Source organism: Halichoerus grypus, chromosome 1 (genome assembly GCF_964656455.1).
Source record: "Halichoerus grypus chromosome 1, mHalGry1.hap1.1, whole genome shotgun sequence".
NCBI classification, from domain to species: domain Eukaryota; kingdom Metazoa; phylum Chordata; class Mammalia; order Carnivora; family Phocidae; genus Halichoerus; species Halichoerus grypus.
In genome coordinates this window covers 188,995,946-189,011,850 of record NC_135712.1, presented here as the reverse complement: position 1 = coordinate 189,011,850, position 15,905 = coordinate 188,995,946, and the positions used below count along the sequence as shown (strand labels likewise).

General features: G+C 39.1%; 1 protein-coding gene across 9 annotated transcripts in view; it reads right to left on the bottom strand.

The window, feature by feature from the left end:
- LOC118553122 (bis(5'-adenosyl)-triphosphatase) overlaps positions 1-15,905 on the bottom strand; it is a 1,451,800-nt gene that overhangs the window by 705,787 nt on the left and 730,108 nt on the right. The gene's annotated exons all lie outside the window — the stretch shown is intronic.

Sequence of the window (15,905 nt, the reverse complement as noted above, 5' to 3'; positions counted from 1 at the left end):
TTCAAAATCTACATATTTATAAAATCTATGTATTTGTAGGTCTTACAAAAGGCAATAAAATTAATATCCCCTCAAATATGCCCTCAAAGTCTAACATATGTAATTTCAATTCTTAGCTGTTGTCACTTAATTGCAATGCCCTCTTAATATTTTTTTTAACGTCTCTGGGCCTCACTTTCCTATCTGATTATTGGGGAAAGTGACATTTACCTCACAGTGTTAACAAGAGGATTCCATGAAAAGGAATCCAATAAATGGTGACTGTCGTCATCATTCCCTGGGACACCAGCAACAGAACCAATTTCCTTACTAATCAGGCTGGAAAGCTTACCAAGGCCTCCTATTCTTCTTTCTCTATCCAATTACTGAACCTGCAGGGTGACCATGACCAACGGCTTGTGTGGTAAGTTCATCAGAGCATTAGGAGTCTCCATTCAGCTTGTAAACTCTTGGAGAACGTCAACAACATTGCTTGCTTATCCTTGTCGCCCTGAATGCTGGCTACCAAATCCATGATAACAAAGAACAAGAAATTGAGAAGCGGTTCAATGGGCACTTGGTAGGAGGAGGAGGAGGAGGACAGAGAAGAAAGTGGAAGTGGTAAATGTAACAGGGAAGCTTCACCTCACCTAAAAAATCAAATGAAGCAAAGATGCCCCTGTGCGCTGAGGTTATTCTTAATGAGCAGTCCTCCTTGGGACACATGGACCGCTACTGAAATCAGATCTTCTTCAGGATCGTTACAATTATCCCATGGGAGGAGGGAGGCAGACTCAACTCCTCATCACATGCAATCCAGAGAGAGTACAATATCAACAGAATACTTTCATAATTCAGTAATTGGATATGCTTGACAATTTTCAGTTAGTTCATTTGCCCCAAAGGTGTAAAGGGTTGAAAATCTTTTTTCCTTCTGCAGCTGAAAATCTCTCTATAAAATGGGGAAATTCAAACCATGTTGCCAAAGAGATGACAGCCCTGAGGTCTAGACATGGCATCTCTCGTAAACCCAGCGGGCTCTTACTCTGAGTACCCAAGAGTGACACAACTTTATTTTCTGCCAAACATCGGGGACACAACATTTATAAATATTCTGGTTCTAATTTATGACAAACCAGAAGGCATCAGTTAAAAATTTTATAAACACCTTCTTTTAAGAGGCTTAAAAAGCTTTCACTGATTTCTTCCAACCATCATTGTCAGAGAATCAGAAAAAGGAGAAAAAAAAAGCTCCTAAGTAGATACGTTCTAGTCAACATGTGAGGAGGAAGGGAGTCTCAGAGGGCAGGAGGAACTGAATATGCAGACAGAATTAAAAGAAACACAAACAGGAAGGAGGTAGGAAGTCAGGAGAACTTTCACAAACAGGTGTAACAACTTCAGGTCTTACAGGGAATGCAGAAATAAGAGAAGTGAAGCTTCTAGGGAGCTTTGCCAGATACACCTAGCAGAGAGAACAAGCAAGGACTGACAAGAGCATCTCCAGTGGGCGGTTCTGTTGATGTGATGGATAATGCTGTGGTAATGCTCCCAGGGTAGTGGGGAGGGCAGGAGAGAACCCACAGACAGATGTGCTGGGTATGAGCGTGAGATGGTCAAGGAGAGGATAAAAATGTTACTGTTTGTTGAGAACACTTATGTATGATTTTATACACAAGATCCCCACAACTAAGGTTACTATCATTATACCCATTGTACAGGTATGGAAATAGAGGCACCAAGAGGCTAAGGGAGAAAGTAGGTTACTATTGAGCAAACATTCCCTTCCTTTCCCCAACATTCACAGGAGAAGAATCCCACCCTTCGCCTTTGATGTTAGACTTGGTCATGTGACTGGCACGAAATGTGAATGGAAGGTAGTGTAGCTTTCTAAGCCTATGCCTGAAGAGGTTTGTACTTTGTCTGCCTCGGAGCTTCTGACGACCCTGAGAAGAACATGCTCCAGGTAACCACGAAGCCTCCACCCTGGGCACCGACGTGAGACAAGTAGGGCAGAGCCCCCTGCCCCCCACCGGCAGGCTTGCAGTATAAACCAGCAGAGTTGTGAGAACACAACACTAGTGTTGCATCCCACTGATACTGTAAGTCACCAGTTTACTGAGGTGTCTAAAAACGATTTTTTGCCGCTTATTAGCCCTTGGTCCCCTGGCTGAAACACAGAAGCCATTTTCTAAACAAATGTTAGTTCTCCTGCTCAGAAAGGAGGGGTGGGTGGAGTTTAATATAGAAACGTATTTTCTGATTTCCATCTCACAAATTCTAAATATAGCACACTTCTTACTTCGTAAGTCTTGCTTCTGAGTAAACTGGATTCTTACAAAAAGTGTACCCCATTTTGCTCTGCTTTCTCGTGGCGGTCTTACAGGCTGTTTTTGTTTTTCTCCCTCCCTTAAGCTGCCTTCCTGCACTGTTATTTTTACAAACCACATTAACTGAAAAAGATTGCATTTTATTCCTTTACATCATTATCTCCCCAAACAGAGCACTTTACTCTTCACTGTATTTTTGTATATCTCATCTGGTATTTTTTATGTTTCTGTTTCCTGCACTTATCTCCATCAAGTTTAGATAATAGTCACAGGCTCTTTGAGGACTCAAAGCTTTTACTGAACATTGTGGGGATTACATCCATAAAAGGCTTGATGTACTCTGCTGATCAAAGATCTCTTTCTACCACTTGCAGAAGTTTTCATCCTTTGAGATTAAGCCAATAGTTTCAAGGGCAGTGAGTTTTGGGCAGCAATAATCCTTGACTACTCTAAAGTAAGATTGCACCTTTGTCTCAGCCTTGGTTTTCCTGAATATATTTACCAAAAAAAAAAAATACCAGAAATATTACCATTCACTTCTTTCTGCTCCTGCATCCAACATTCTTGGCTTCATAATTTCCTTTTATTATATAGGCCTGATAATTTAGTATTTTAACTTTTCCTGACAAAGTGATTAACAACACCTTATAGGAGGGTAGAAGCTCTCTCAACTTGCAAATCTCCGCAGGCTCACCCTTAACCATCGAGTTGGTTCAGAACACCCTAGCATAGCACACTGGTGCTCCCTGGCTGCCGGACTGGCCCCATCTTTTGCCACGGGCTCTCTCCACTCATGCCCCTTCTTAAAAATGAGCTAACACCTATGCTTACAGTATATACTTTAATCATTTTAAATGATTTATTATTTTGCTAGTGAAGGAAGAAGCCTCAACAAAGCAAAATATCCTGTTGGTGGCCACACACCTATCCAGGAGCAGAGCTGTTATACCAAAGTCACCAGTCTCTGTCTCCTAAGCACTTCATTCCCACCAAGTGCCTTTGCTGACATCGTTCCCTCCGCCCAAAACACTTTGCAAACTCACCCTTGCAGTGAGCACTTACTGAGTCTCTAATGCCAACTCAGCTTTCTCTTGCTACCTTTTCGTGACCAGCCTGAAATAAAATTAACTGTTGCTCCATTTGTATAACCCTCGTCCCTTGCCTCATTTTATTAGGGAAGAAATAAAACACTGTATTTACACCTCCGTTTGCCCCACTGTCCAAAGCTCCCTGAAGGCAGGGGCCTCATTTTTAATCCTCAGAGCTGAACTGAGCTTCTGGCACATTGCAGGTACCCAATAACTGAGTGTTGAACCTAATCTAGATAACAGAGGAAAATCAGGATAGTTATAATAATTACTCGAGAAAAGGAAAGAGTGGGTGAAAATGTGTGTGAAAAATGTATCCATGTCGGCGTATAATATACATGGGCTATCCATAATAATGTAGGTTAATAGGGTACTGTATAGATAACCCATATGGATTATTTGCAATATGCTGATGGGATAATGATAAAAACTGAGTACAAAGGAATATAGTGGCTAAATATCTATGGAATTTTTGATAAGGCTTTGAGGATAGCTTATCAAATACTTGATAAGCAGGAGACAAGCAGAGTACAGGTCACTTGTCAAAGGAAGGTAACTTCTAATTTTCAGAGCAAAGCAATTGAGAAGGGTCATGGGATCCTTAAGAAATGTCTTTGGAAGAACAAGGGCTCCCCGTACATAAAACTCTCACAGTTCTACTAGGAGTGGAACTTACAAGAACGAGAGAGTTAATGTGTTAACACAAGACAATGTGCCTTCTGGGATTTTGCCACCTACCAACATCCCCTTATATATCATTTACATTTGATGATTAAAAAAAAAAAGTTTCACCTTTGTTTTTTACTTATAAGGTCAAGAGAGATCAACACACTTGCTGGAAGAACTTCCATCCTTGACAGTTGCTAGTTATTGTCCACCTCATCCATATCCACTATTTCTCTCAATGTTGGCTCTTCCCTTGGGGAATCTTTTAAAGTTGCATCCCTCTGTCCAGCCCTCAGCATTCGGATATTTATTCTTCCAGATCTCTACTGATAGCCAAGTCTCCAAGAGAATCTCTATGCTATAGACACTTTGACAGAATGCGCGAATTAAATACTCAGCAAGAACCAAAGGTCCCCATGATGATGTCTTTACCTTTCAGATATACTTTCTTCCCTTCCTCCTCCTCCATCCTGGGGGGTGAGGGCTAGGGGTGGTGCGAAGGGGATAATTCTAGGTGTGTATCAATCTGACCCACCATGGTGAAAATAATCATGCCGTCCTGGTCTCCCACAAGGACCTCTGGAGTAATACCGTCGCATTTCTCTGCCACTGAAAATGCTGCCTGATGTACATTACCTTGTCTCCGTTACAGGTTTTAATAATAAATTCAAACTGTCTTTTCAAGCCATTTTCTTTAAAGCCTTGACAGACTTGTACTAGCACTACTCTAGATAAATGCTTGCTTCATCCCAAAGATATCAGAAAGAGTAATTTCTCTTCAATTTACTCCTGTATTTTGCCTGTTAATTATTTTGAAACATTTTTGCAGTAGATTGCTCCATCCCATTAAAATAAAAAAATCTCTCCTAAATTTCTGAACCACTCCCACCCACCCCCCAATCATAGTTTTTACACTCTGCGGTTGTCAGTTTTGAAGCAACATTTTACTAACTACAACATTCATAGTTAAACCAAAGCAAAGAGGTATCATTTGTTATAATGTTTTTCTCATCTGTAACACAGATCGGGGGTTTCTTTTTCCCTTTATTTTACATTGCCTCCAAGCAAATACATCTGGGGTAAAAAATAGTATCCCTTGCAATGAAAAGGGTAACATACACAGTGCGTGACTGAACTGTACTGGCCAGACAGGATCAATGGCACAGAAGGAAAGCCGTGATGCATCATAGGACCACCCATGATCCATCAGTCGGCGGCAAGGATGATGGTGTGCACCGGCGGCAAGCCATCAGCATGCACGTTTTCCTCTGTGACTGGTGCTGAAACATCGGCGGTCCAGCGCCTACCAGTCTTTAGCCAAAGCCCGGTGGGGAGTAACTGCAAGCCATAAACTCGCAGTCCTTTAAAAACATTCTTCATGGATAAAGTATGCAAATACAGCCACCAACACTTCCAAAGACTCTAACTTATAAATGATGGAGCGTTATTGGAGTTGATTTTTAAATGAAAAATTCAGATGGGATGGGAAGGCAATTTTTCACAGTCCCCCATGTGATCCGGGAGTTGATACAGTATTGAGGAATTATATACTTCATGATGTAATTAAAAAAAAAAAAAAAAACAAACATGAATTTTTTACCACCAACTAGGTTTATGAAGAATGGTGCACACTCCTGCTAAAATATCAAAGTAAATATTTTATTTCCATAGGTGAGGTAGCAAGGCGAATGCTTCATGGGCAGGCACATGAAAGCCTTGACCTTCTTTTGGTTCCTTTACACAGACAAACGCCAGAATAAGTTACTTCTGTTCAAAAATCTAATCAGCACGGCTATGTTGTAGATCTACTCTGTGCCAGGCACTGTCCAAGGTTCTGGGAACCCAAAAGTCAACAAAAAAGACCAAATAACTCTGCCCTCATGGAGTCCATTCTAATCCATGCATTTTTCTCATCTTTCTAGATCTGAGCCAAAAGATGTATATTTTCATTTCCAAAGTATTTTATGTTAAAATTAACACAGTTCAAATTTTATTCATTTTCCTAGAGGGTATGGATTTTAAAAAGCCAATCGTCTTCAGAAGATACTACCCTGATATCTAGGAAAAGGATATTTAATCTGAGATTCTTTCAACTCCTCATCTGTTTCACAGAATGCAAGGCTGTGAATGAAACCACACAGACTACAGGAAAAGTAAAAACTGTTTTCTGAGTAGAAATAAAGTAGAACATCTAATGTATACCTCTTATTTTGTACTTTCCTACTTGATATATATATATATTTTATGACATCCATCTCTGGCTCAAATTCACAGATGAGATCCATTAAAACCCCAAGTTCAGTAGAGCTTTCTTGAAAATTTTCAAAGTGGCAAACAAATTGAGGAGAACTTCTACCTTAAAAACCCATCACCGATGCTCTTGATCAATAGCTGGCATCAATAAATCTTAGATAGACATGTGGGCAAGACTGTTGGAGCCAGGCAAGGATTTTTCTTAATATGGATACTGATGTCACTTAGGCAGAGAGAAGCCAAGCAGATTTGCAATAAGAGGGAAGTGATTATATGATACATCCAAACCATAAATAAACATTCCATTAAGTTATAAAATTCTGTATGTCCTTAGGAGGGCTTCCTATGAGTCACTTAACTTAGAAAAAATAAAAGGAAAGCTCTATTAATCATTCATTTGGCCAAAACCTACTGAATCCTTGCTCTATACCCAGCACAACACATCATCATCATCATCATCATCATCATCATCATCCCTGTGTTGAATTTACTGTGTACCAAATGCTGAGCTGGTTGATGGCATGTCTCATCTCATTTAATCAGTGAGCAACCCTTTAGAAGTTGGGTATAATTGTTACCCTCATTTTAGATGAGCAGATGAAGTAAATGATATCAAAGAGGTTATGTTACCTGCTTGTGGTCCCACAGCAAATTAAATAATCAGGCACCAAATAAGTATCTATCAGTCTCCTAAGACCATGGTCTTTTGCCACCCCTTGCTCCAGCTTTGAGATATAACTGACATATAACACTGCATGAGTTTAATGTATAAAATGTGTTAATTTGATACACATACATACTGCAAAACTATTACCACCATAGCTTTAACTAACACCTTTATCACTTCATATAATAAATAACCATTTCTTTTTTGTGATGAGAACATTTAAGATTTACTCTTAGCAACTTTCAAATATATAATGAAGTATTATTAACTATAAGCACCACAATGTACATTAGATTCCAACTTACTCATCTTGTTAACTGGAAGTGTGAACTCTTGGACCAACATCTCCCATTTCCCCCACCCCAGGCCCTGGTAATCAGCATTCTCATCTCAGTTTCTAAAAGTTTAGCTGTTAGATTCCAAATATAACTAATACACAGTGTTTGTTTTTCTCTGAGTTAATTTCACTTAGCATAATGCCCTCAAGGTCCATCCATGTTGTCTCAAATAATAAGATTTCCTTCTTTCTCATGGTTGAATAATATTTCACTGTGTATATATACATATATACACCCCACATCTTCTTTATTCACTCATCTAATGACTAATACTTAACTTGGTTACTGTGAATAATGTTGTAATGAACATGGGTGTATAGATATTTGAGATCCTATTTTCAATTCCTTTGGATAGATTTCCAAAAGTGGGATTCTACGGCTCTTTTTAATTTTTTGAGGAATTTTCATGGTCTTTTCCAGAGTGGCTAACCAATTTACATTCCCACTGATAGGTGCACAAGGGTTCCTTTTCCTTACAGCCTCACCAACACTTGTTGTCTCTTTTTGATTTTAGCCATTCTGACAGGTGTAAAGTGATAGCTCATTGCAGTTTTGATTTGCATTTCCCTAATTAGTGATGTCGAGCACCTTTTCATGTATCTATTGACCATGTGTATGTCTTCTTCAGAAAAATGTCTATTCACTTCCTTTGCTCATTTTTAATCAGATTTTTTTTTCTATTTAGTTGTAGGAGTTTATATATTTTCAATGTTAACCTCTTATCAGATATATAATTGCAAATATTTTCTCTCATTCTGTAGGTTGCCTTTTTATTTTGTTGATGATTTCCTTTGCTGTACAAAAATGCTTTTTAGTCTGATGTAGTCCCACTTCTTGATTTTTTTGTTGCTGTTGTTTGTATTTTTGGTGTCAAATCCAAAATCACATTGCCAAGACCAATGTCAAAGGGCTTATCCCCTCTGTTTTCTTCTAAGAGTATTATGGTTTCAGATCTTATGTTCAAGTCTTTGATCCATTTTGAGTTGATTTTTATGTAGGGTATAAGATGGGAGTAAGCCCATGGTCTTTACTACTCCATTTTATTATTCCCAAATCAGTTGCTGAATTGTGGATTCATTTGCATCATCAGCTTTGTATCAGAGTTGAAAAGGATTTTAAACATTATCTAATAAATGATAAACTTCAGAAGTTAGCCCATTTCCCGTGATCAGGTAACCTGTTAGAGGCAGAGATGAAACTAGAATTTAGGTTCTAATACAAGCTTGAGTCTACTCTTCCATATGTAACTGTGACTAAACCATAATAATAAGGATAATAGCAGCTGACACTTGTGGAATCTATTATCTTTCAAAACTTATGCACTATATATGTGAAAATTCATTTAATCTTCACAACATAGGAAATGGATCCTACCATCCCCATATAACAGGTGAACAATTGTGACACAGACAGGTACATAAGTACTAAGTGGTGGAGCCAAGATCTGAATCCTTATCCGCACAGTTCTCAAGCCCAGCTTTAACTACTATACTATTCTGCTCTTGATAGCAAAAATAAAATTTTCTCAATGTATCAAACTTTAAAAAGAAAAAACCCCTCAGTTTCTCTGTGATGCTTCTCTGACCACCCCAATCCAAATGTATATCCTTTTCTCAACCATGCTTTGAGATTTTGACTCCTCTTAGCCTGATTCTGTTAACACACACACCATCTCCCAACATATCATTGCTTCTGAGATCAGAGATTACGTCTTTCATTCTATCTGCTCTTCCCCCAGAACCTCATTCTCATAGTGCACTGACGGTAGTACAGTCAGCAAAAACTTTCAGAAATGGACATTTAAAAAAAAAAAAAACAACATAGCAGGGAGCTGACAAAGATAGTTTAAATTCACGTTACTAAATTTGACAGAGGGTTGCTCATGCAAAACAATCTATATCCAAAGTCAGGGAAAATCCACATCTAAATATATTTTACAAATAAGTATTTAACTAATAGGTGTTTGCCTGATTTAATTTAAGGTATTTTCTACCCTATGCACCAAAATCACAACTAGTCACTTGAATTAATAAATATCCACATACTTCAACAATAGCTGCCTGGAATAATGTGTCACAGTATTACAGAAATTAAAAAAAAAAAATTAAGACAGACCCAACATACTTACATAGGCTAACTATATGTTAACTTATGAAACTCTACAATTCAAATTTAAAAGAAATTGTGTTTGATCATCAACTCCCTTTTACCAAGACAGTAGGAAAATCGAAACATTCTTGCTGATAACCAACTAATCACACAGCTGGGTTAACCCAAGCTCTCCATTTCCTTTTCGGTTGTAATGAGTGATGTCCTTGGTGCCCAGAACCCTGGTTGCCTAAGCTCCTTCCCACCACACTATACAATCTATTGCCATCAGCTCAGTTGTATGTTTAACCAGGAATCTATATACCCATTCTCAAAGCTACATACTTGTGGTTGTATTCACATGATGTAAGCATAACATAAATTGATGAAATATGAGTGCAAAAAAGAGATCTGTTGCTTCCACTGCTTCTTTGGAAAGATAAGTCCAACTCATGAGAATAAGTGGCTTTATATTAGATAAAGGAAACTTTACAAGGTGGGGGGAAAAAAACATGGTAAAATTCCAAAGAACCATGCCTTAAATTGTTTTACAAGTGTCCATGGTTTTGTTGTACTTTGAAGAAACTGTAAGCAGTGCATTAGGACTATCATTTACACAGAAAAGTAGAGGTGAAACTCCAAATAGTCAATTCATATTTAAATAGGGTCTAGATTCAACAAAGGATTGGCCAACAGATGCACATTTCAATGTCTTAGTTAAAATAAGAATTTTATGTAGCATTTTAGTTTTTTTTTCTATTTTCTAAAATTTCTTTTCTGTTTTTAAAGCAACTTTTTGTTGCTTCAACCAAATGTTTCAATTGACCAAATAGAAGTCATAATTGATCTGAGTAAAAGGGCTTCTATAGTACTATATGCAAGCTATGGGTGGCGAGAGGGAAGATGGGCTCTGGTCCTGCGCTTGGCTTCCAGAATTGGCTTCCAGAATTCCAGCCTATTTTCACCTGTGCTAGATCTGAGAGCCTCATGGCACCTCCTCATGTCCTCTGTTCTAGTCTCTTATGCACAAGTTTTTCCTCCTTCAAATTCTTCCTATAAGGCCCCCAAGCACTGTGAATGTCCGTTCCTTCCTGCCCATACACTTGCTATTCTTCCTACACTTCACTCCACCTCTTCCGCACCTGGTTACGGGCATCATCTCCTCCTCTATTCCTGATTCTTTAGTTTTATTTGCATCACCTCCTCTGTTGCCCCTATCATACCGAATACATGCTGGCCCCATTTTATGTTTAACCTGGCTGTGTTCATCCTTGGCTATAAGCACGACAAGGATCAAGATCCACGTTGTTTTCATTTAACTATAGGATCCCTAGCATCCAGCATTTTGCCTGGCAGAAAATAAGTACTCAAATACTTAATCAATTTATGGATACACTCATTAACAAACTAATTTAGGTAACTGTTCCTCCAAAATTCCCAAAAGACAGGAATTCTATCTTTTCTAACTTGTGCTTTCTATATGGCACCCTGCATGAAGCCACACTGGGCTGTTTCCCTGTCCTGAAAGATTTGAAGTAGGACCTTTTACATCCATTTCTGAACTCAGCTCTTTATGTTTTGGATACGGGGCTGTAAGGACCAATGTCAGGTGACAGGTGCTCAGAGGGATGCCACCCTGAGTCACACGGTCTGAGTGATTTCCCTGGGTGCATCTTCTGTTATTCCTAACCACCGGAACCAACCCCGAGCAGCCTAGTAAGATGCCAAATGGCATTCTCTTCTTTCCAGACATCATGTGTCTCTTGACCTGTGCATGTCAAGAACCTCTTCTTTAAAATTCTTAGACTCCTGGAAGGGTTGAAGGGCGTATATTGTCTTTTAGAATGGAAAGAGTGTGACAGTATCCCTGAAAAAACTGGCTATTCCAGAGCCAACAGGGTTTGTTCAAAACTACTCCTCTTCTCCCATTGCTTTGTGAGCAAGAGAGTCACATGCTGGTCTTAATGCACTGAAGCCAGGTTCATATCCACGCCGCCTGCCATCACATTTTAGATCCTTTATTCTTCCCTATCACTTGCTAAGATACTCTCACTCCTGCTTTACACCTGCAGCCCCACTACTGTTCACACTCGGTCACATTTCTGAAAGTTCCAACTTGACCTTGCCCCTTGAGTCTCATTTTATAGAAGCAACAGAGTTAAGAGCATTATCCACTAACCAGTCAAAAATTTTTTAAATAACCAAATGGTTCCTAAGCTTCTCTGAGAGGTCCAGGAACAACTAACTCACTGTCCTGGGTCTGCTTCTCCTCCCCATTTAAATTCCAGACTAGCAATTGATATCTTCCCAGCCACAAGCTCCCAAGACTGTATTTTCTACCAATCAGGGGGAAACTGGACTTGCTTCACCTCTATTTTTTTAAAGATTTTTTTTGAGATTTTATTTATTTGACAGACAGAGAGAGAAAGCACAAGCAGGGGTATCAGCAGGCAGAGGAAGAAGCAGGCTCCCCGCAGAGCTAGGAGCCTGATGCAGGACGTGATCCCAGGGCCCTGGGATCAGGACCTGAGCTGAAGGCAGATGCTTAACTGACTGAGCCACCCAGGCGTCCCATGGGCTTCATTCATTTCTGTCACTTCATTCCAAATGGCCTGCCGCCTCTCTACTTGGGAGAGGACATATAAATGCCACCTTTTATACAAGTACCATTCTAATTTTTACAAGAAATTTTAGATATATCAAATTCAGCATATACCAAATAATACAATATCTTAAATAATAAGAGACCATATATTGAGTATTTACTGTGTACCAAGTCCTGTATCCAGAACTTTACCTGCATTATCATTTTATTCTCTCAGCAGTCCTATAACAAATGTGCTATTGCTATCCCATCACAAGAAAGCTAGGTATAAAAAACTTGCCCATAGTCATAAGGAATGTAAATCCATTTATGTCAAATTCCTAGTTCAAACTTTACATCTCAAAGGATCTCCAAATGCAACTGAACAAACAAAATTTATACAGATCTATAGTTCTTCTCTGGATGTTCTTTAAAACACACACACACACACAATATTCAATGAGGCAACAAATCTCTAGAATTTCCTATTTCAGAACATTTTCACTAAAGCTAAATCTCTCACACAAACTATCTGGCATCTCTTTCTATTTGGTCAACTTGGAACTGAGCTTAAGTATAAATAATCTAGGACAATACTATACATTATATTTAGCACTTAAGGTACTTGGTGTTTTCACTGGGATACTATTTTGTTACTTTAATAAATTGCAACCTAGCAAGAGCAACATTTCATGAACCTCTTAGACATAATACTCAATTCCAAGAAGTCATCCTTTCTTGGAAATGTGCAAGTTCATTTCTTCTGTTTCTATTGTTTTGTTCTCAAAATTATTTCAAAGTCCAATAAGGTAGAACCAGATGGAATCATTCTTTACATGATGGAGCAGGAAGAACAGGGGGAAAAAAGGCAATGTGACACATAAAGAACCTAACTGAATATTTCACTAATGTTTGATGAATCACTGATGAGCTTTAGCTTTTCCCGCTTTAGATTCCTTCTTGATTGTGCTACCAGTAAGTTTGCCCAAATCACTTGCCTGCTACTAAAGTGTCAACAGAGGATATGTATTCACGAAACCGTACATTACTAAAAATGACCAGCAATTCTTAAACAGTAGATATAGATACTCTTCTTGAAGGTATTTTCTTGGGAGCAAGAGGAGTCTCTCTCACTTCACCAAATCATTTAAAGAGTGGGCTGAAAAAAACAGTAAGATCTTTAAAACCATTTATCATCTCAAACTTCTCCTTGAACAACTATTTCATTTTTTTTTTTAACCTTACAGAATAGGCACAGGGGGAAAAAAAAATCACTTAACCTGTGGAGATCACAACACAGATGCATTTTTTAATATAGCCACACACTAACCAGTTAATATAAGCAAACCATTTTCTAGTGGATGCTGGAAGTCTTCGACCAAGAATTACTTTAGAGAGAGAAATATAGATCTATATGTAATAGTATTAAATTAAAAAGATAATTTTGTGATGCACACAGAGATGCCTTTAAAAGTTCAGCTTTCGGGCGCCTAGGTGGCTCAGTTGGTTAAGCGACTGCCTTCAGTCAGGTCATGATCCTGGAGTCCCGGGATCGAGTCCCACATCGGGCTCCCTGCTCAGCAGGGTGTCTGCTTCTCCCTCTGACCCTCCCCCCTCTCATGCTCTATCTCATTCTCTCTCTCAAATAAAATCTTTAAAAATAAAAAAATAAAAAAATAAAAGTTCAGCTTTCTGCTCCATGTATCTTCTTTCTGAAAGTTGATTCTTTTTTCCAGGTACTATTATTCTGGTCTGTCATTTTAGGTTATTTTTCCTTCCAGTCACTCTTAAAGGGACATGATTTGCTCTTTTTTCAAAGAGAAGGGATTTCTTCTCAATGCCTGATTGCTTTATCATCCAGCTGAGGCTCTCAATTCATCTTCCAATTAACAGACCTTTTATACAGTATCAAGAGAACTTCTGGTGGTGAGAGGAGGAAAGGTCTATAGAAAAGGCAAGATCTTCCCAACTGTGTTAAAAAAAAAAAAATTCCCTCTAACAGGCAAAGTAGATCATGATTTTTCTGGCCAAGGAAAGACCCTAACTACATTAGATTTGAAGATGGATAAGTGACCAGTGCAATGTTTTCTTGATGTGGCCCCAAGATCCTCACCACAGGCACAGCTTAAATAGCTTGGTACTGCCTGGTGACCCTATATGAATTACCATCCGTACACTAGAGCAGTGTACTACTCTATACTAATGGACTTAAGTATCACTTAGATAGCTTGTACTTAAGTATCACTTAGATAGCTTGTTAAAACAATTTCCTGAGCCCCACCTCCAGGGATTCTGATTCCCCGGGTCTGGGTGGGGCCCATGAATTTGCATTCCTAACAAGCTCACAGGTGATGCCAAATGCTGGTCTAAGGACCACACTTTGAATATCGCTCCAGAGCACTGTGATTCCAAAGCACTTGGGGTAAATTGTATCACTCACTCTGCATCTAAAATTCTGTTCTTGGATTATTTCAGTCTGCAGTCTTAAGAAGCATTTGGTCTTCAAAGAAAACATACTGCTGCAATGTGAGTCTGTCCTCTTTAGGATAGGCTAAGCTAGGCTAGGCTAGGCTAAGCTGGAAGGGAAGGAAGGGAGGGAGGGAGGGAGGGAGGAAGGGAGGGAGGGAGGGAGGGAAGAAAGGAAGGAAGGAGAGAGAAAAAGAGAAAAAGAGAGAAAGAAGAGAGAAAGAACGAGAAAGAAACTTAAAGTAATGGGTCTTCACTTGGAACAGAGAGCAAGCTGACTCTGGTTTACAAAGGCCTGTCTCACTCCTGATCCTTTGACATTTGGGAGAGATGTGAGCAAGCTATGTCAAAAATGCACACTGCACACTCCCAGGAAGCCACTCACAGGGCCAACTGTAATTTTATTTAAGCCTGCCTGAACTTGCTTTTCTTATTTTTCCCCTGTAGGCACTCATGAGGTTTTTTTTTTTTTCTTTCTTTTGTAAGAAAGAACTCAAAGGCAAAGACACAGAGTTGACTTCACCAAAAACTAGCAAACTTTAAAGCAAAAAATAAAAATCAAGCATGTCTGTTTATATCAAGATTCACCCCACAACCCTTCTACTCATCCTCCTATACAAAGAGAAAACGTAAGACCATAATAGCTACTCTTCAAAAATGATTAAATGAAAATAGTCCAAAAGTCAGATTACTGGAAATATGTCTAAGCCCTTTGTGTGCAAATCCATACGGTGGCAGTTGGAACACCAAACACCTAAGAAAGAAAACAGACATACACCTTATATAAAGCAGGGTTGCAAATCCAAACGCCTACAGCGTAAGTAAGGTAATTTAATGGATGAAGTCGGGAGTAAGGGAAGAGAGAGCACCAGGGACACTGGAGAACTTGAGAGTCCTGGCCTTATGAGCTGCTCCTAATTAGCTGAAGTCCAATTCTGATAACATCAGAAATACATTTTCTGTTATTCCTTCCAGTCCTATTTCTTGGATTTTAAGTTGAGTTACAGATACTATGTTTGAAAAGTCACAGGAAAACTGGATGAAGGTTAACTTCCTCCAGAAAAGGTTCATCCTAGGCTGTGGTAGGCAGCCTGGGATGGGTCAGGTTACCTTCATCCAACTCAGGATTGAGTTGACTCAAAATTGGCTGATATTTGAAAGATTTGGTCTGCCTCTCTTGCTCACATCCTTGGATGTAGTTTGAAAGCCCATGGTGTTTACCAGTCTCCCTTGTCTTTCATGGATGTTGAATTCCAACAGTTTCACCCTTAGCAATGGGAGACTGTCACATTGAGCGCTTTGCCTTTTCAGTGATTTGCTTCTTAGCTTCCTAGCTCCACACCCTGCACAGCACAAAAATTAGGCAAATGCCTCCAGGGATGAGACTGCCCAAGATCAGGCTAATTATCCAGTACCTGCCTTTTTTCTGAGGTCTCATGCTCTCAA